The following is a 4,703-nucleotide window of genomic DNA, read 5'->3' on the forward strand; positions in this document are numbered from 1 at the left end:
AACCAACGATAAAATAACGACTTGCAAGGCTTGTTGAATATACGTAGTCAAATAATCACTCCTACATGATCTTCTACTTCCTTTATATGCGAAACACCATCCAAACTATGAACGCTCTGGGATCACTAAGCTTATAGGTCATGAGCAGTTCCCCTAACGTAGAGCAATGTCAACAATTACAGTATCCGCAAGAGAGAAGAGAGGATACTCTCATGATGGAAAGTAATAAGAGTCCTAAAGTAATATAACAAATAACAAATAACTCTCAGCACACACCTTCCTCCCCTTAAGAATCCTAGAGCACCTAACTGAGCCAGTCTACACTGTGAGTCTGAACACCGGCCTCTGTATTCAGTTCACTCACAGCATGGCTCTGATACCTACTTGTAACATCGTGATTTTTCATCCAAATTTTTTTACTTTTAAAACACTTATTTAACAGAATACGTTGCGGAAGACTTATTATGATTGTTTCAGAAACATCACCAATGTTACTTTCATGTCAAAATAAACTCATCAAAATATAAAGTTCACAAAAACATGATGATGAAAACCCAACATGTCCAAATGGTATCATAACTAAAGATACTAAATTATACTACCCAAAGATTCCCATCCTCACCAAGGCATCATGTCAAGCTACCTGTTCCATTCCACAGAAACCAACAAGCAAAGAACAAGTGTTAGCATAAGCTAAGTGAGTCAATATAGTACAGTGTTAAGAGAACACACATATCATAGATAGATCCACACAAAACATCCACACACAGTTAAAGACTCACTAGCAAGACATACAACATCACACCACATAACAACCACAGCTCAATTTATTTTAGTTCTTCAGTTAGAGATTGTTTTATTAGTTACTCTCCTCACCACCGTTGTAACTAATTTAATCTTATCGATTCACCGCTTGAGTATTATTATATAATATTTTGTTTCTCCGCTTTACTTTAATAATTACTCACCGCTCACCGCTATAATTATTAAAGTATTACCTCCTAGTTAGGGTCTTTCTATTCACCGCAAAAAACCTCCCCAAAACTAGACCCCGTTCGCTACTAACGTGACCGGCACGACCCAATGCACTAAGTGAGGCGCAACTCTCACCCGTAATCATTGCCCCCGGTGCGCTGCGTTCGCTACCCCGACTGTGCACATATGTATACATGCGTTGTCGTTCAGGATTGGTACGAGCGGTGCCAATACCAACAGATACACCTCCCAAATCCCACGTGATGTTTGTGCTGGTCCCACCGCTTGACCAACATCACTCCAGTCCCGATATACCAAGGTGTACCAAGACCATGTCCCGAGTGGTTGTCTAGAAAAACCAGTCGGCGTCAAAGTTGGCTTAAGCTCTTTTTCCTATAGGTATCTTTCAACCCACTAGGCCATCATAATATCCGGATTGGGTATATACCTATGTCTAGGTTTCTACCCTTCGCCCCGCTAGTGTGTTCCCCTTTTTAATTTAATAATGATTAATTAAATAAAGAGTTACACTTTTACCCTTTGAAGTAATCATGTAATTATTATGAATATTCTTTTATTAACATATTACCTCTTTAAGGGTTATTTTCATGCAAACATGTAATTTATGAAGTTATTACATTTTACATCACACACTTCTTTCATACACAATACATCTATGAAGTAGATACAACACTAGCATGCTTGTCCTAAAACATTTTAAACAAATATTTTCAAACAAGAATTAACATGCTCACATCACATAATGTACATACACATCACTCATTCTAGCATGGCCCTAACTCACATCTCACACCAAACAAAGAAGAGTCTAGCATGCAACACCCTAGATATCATTACACATAAAACATTTCAACAATAATGGCATAACAATCAATCATCAAAAGGGCACATGCATCCTAGATAACTAGGTTCATTCCAATCCATCTAAGATATGGGATACTCCTAACAATGTACTTTTAAAACCACAAAGTTGACTCACCTTTGCCAAAGATGTGACCGACTCACACTTCAAATATTATATTGGTTAAAATATCACCCTTGCCCCTATTACATTTCAAATAACAAGGTTATTGGAGTTCTACAAAGCCAAAGATGGCAAATTTATAAACCAAACACATAAATCAACTAGCAAGTAAAATTCCCAGTTTTGGACTCGAAACAGCCACCTTTTTAGATCTGTTTTACCAAACTTAGAACCTGTATAACTTTCGTTTTTATTTCATATTACTGAAGGTTAGACTTTTAGCTTTTGATAATGTACTTTTGAAGGTCCAAACGATTTTTCTACAATTGTATATGATGTTTACAAATCTGCCTATCAATGCAGCTAAATTCTGACCAGCTGGTGAAAAATGCGATTTTCACCTAAGTTAGAAGCAACAACAGGTTCTGGAAAAAATCATGGATAAACTAGACTCAAAATTTAAACTTTGAGAGTTTACAGATCATTAATTCGATTCCTGGTTATTTTTCTATAATTTTTCCAACACAGGGACAGATTGGTAATTCTTGCTGAATTTTCCAGCTTTGGGTTTCAAAGGCTTTTTGACCACTTAACGCTTTAAGCCATCACTAAGAACGCCTATAAGGGTAAAAATTAACTTCTTAACAGAAATAGCATGATTTAATCACATAAACATATCCATTTGATTCATGGTGGAATTTAACATAAGTTTTAGAAATCAACAAGAAGAATTGTGACTCCAAAACTTTGATCAAAACATAAACTTGAGCAATAAACTTAATGAAGGTGTTCATAAACAATTTTGACAGCAATTGAGCCATCATAAACACCCAATAAAAGTGAAATTGAACCATAAGAACCTTCAAAGGTTTCTAGGAAGAAGGAGATGAGATTGTGATCATCAATTACGAAGAGAATTGACAACAATAATCTTCAATTGACAAGAAACTAGATATATTAACACCACAAAAGAGATTAGAAGATTATTTTTTTACCAATTCTTGGCCAAACTCGCAGCCCTCTTTCTTCCCTCTAGGACCGATCAAGCAAGACTTCTTTCCCCCCTCCTCCTTCTTTGATCGACGATGCTTCCTTCCTCCACGAGATGGGATCGCCGTTTTTTTTTCTTCTTCTAGCTGTCGATGTCGCACAACACACAAGGGATCGGTTTCCTTTTTTTTATGCGTTCGTTTAAGGAGAAGGGAAAAGAACGCACGATTAGTTTTTCCTAACGTTACCCTAATTAATGAACGCAAAGGCTTAACCCAAGAAAGAAACGGGCTAAACATTTACACATTTACGTAGCATTGAAATTGTTGTAATTCTCAAGTTACAACATTAACCCTCTATGTATGCTCCTTTGTTCATAATCAACCTTTTATTTTTGTTTGAATTAGTTTTAACCCTGAATTATATTAAACATTTGGCTTATATGAAATAATTTAATTATATATATTTTTAAAATATTAACTAATTTTCTTAGATAATAATTGACATCATTTTTACTCACTTTATTTTAACTTATTATCATAAAAACTAAAAATCATTTACAATAATCATTATTCGAGTAACGGAAACTAACGTCGTTTACGGTAGGATTTTCGGGTCGTTACATAAATGTAAAGAGAAATACGACATTCAAACCAACACAACCTCATTTTCCCAATCGTCCTTCGAAGAAACCAAGTAACGCTTCGTTTTCCAAAGGAAACACAGATGTCAAAAACATCAATCACTGGTTAGAAGGAAAAGGCAAACATTATCAAAGTGGGAAATATTCTTAAGAAGAGATCAAGTATGCTTATGAAAGCTACTTGAATTTGTCTTTGAATGGAAGTTCTTCATCCAAGGAGTCCAATCCTTCTGTTCGAAAGTGGAGAGCTATTTCAAAAGCAAAGGTTGATGAGACACGAACTGAGAAGGTAAACGGGAAAGTCAGTGTTGAACCTAGACCAACAAATGATTTCATTTCAATACCTATGTCTAACGAAGTGGACTCAATTGATAGTTTCAAATCAAAAGTTCATAATTGGTTTTAGGATCTTCATTTCATCATGCATTTTGTTCTAATAACCAAAGACCCAAACAGCCTTGGGGACCTAAATTCTTTCACTGATTGCAGGTTTTGTGTGATGAGCAATATGATGAAAAATGGTTCATTCATAGTGGATGCTCTCGTCACATGACTAGAAAGAAGGCAAATCTAAGAGATTTTCGAAGTCTGTACAATGCTGGTGTCGTGAAGTTTGGTAATAATAACAAATGCAAAGTCAAAGGATATGGCAAAGTTACAAATGGAAAGTTCACTGTTAACAGGGTAGCATATATCAAAGGTCTTCAACATAACTTGATAAGTGTTTCGCAGCTTGTTGTGGGAACTGGCAATCTGGTTGTTTTTAATGAAGAAGGAAGTGTGATTTCGAACATAGAAACAAAAGAAGTCTTGCTCAAATACAAAAGAATAGGTGATATGTTTACCCTTGACGTCAAACCAATACTTGGTGTTCCCTCTGTTTGTCTCCTTTCGAAAGCCTCATCAGACATAAGCTGGTTATGGCATCGAAGTCTCTCTCACTTGAATTTCAAGAATTTGAACAAATTGGTGGTAAATGATCTTGTTCGTGGTTTACCAATTTTAAAATTTGATAATGATACTTTATGTGCAGCTTGCGAACAAGGGAAACAACGTAGACAATGTCATCCAATTGTCATATATTCGAAGATCGTTGAACCTTTGGAACTT

The 4,703-nt window shown here is 35.8% G+C and overlaps 1 long non-coding RNA gene across 1 annotated transcript; it reads right to left on the reverse strand.

Moving 5' to 3' along the window:
- Positions 1-520: 520 nt before the first annotated feature.
- On the reverse strand, positions 521-3,206 carry LOC145168946 (uncharacterized). The gene is made up of 3 exons (XR_013742191.1): positions 2,956-3,206; positions 1,976-2,040; positions 521-643 (listed from the first exon to the last, which is right to left on the reverse strand). It is a non-coding gene; the product is annotated as an uncharacterized LOC145168946 (long non-coding RNA).
- Positions 3,207-4,703: the final 1,497 nt, after the last annotated feature.

The sequence above is a fragment of the Lactuca virosa genome, chromosome 4 (assembly GCF_052849685.1).
Source record: "Lactuca virosa cultivar CGN04683 chromosome 4, Lactuca_virosa_CGN04683_v6, whole genome shotgun sequence".
In the NCBI taxonomy this organism is placed as follows: domain Eukaryota; kingdom Viridiplantae; phylum Streptophyta; class Magnoliopsida; order Asterales; family Asteraceae; genus Lactuca; species Lactuca virosa.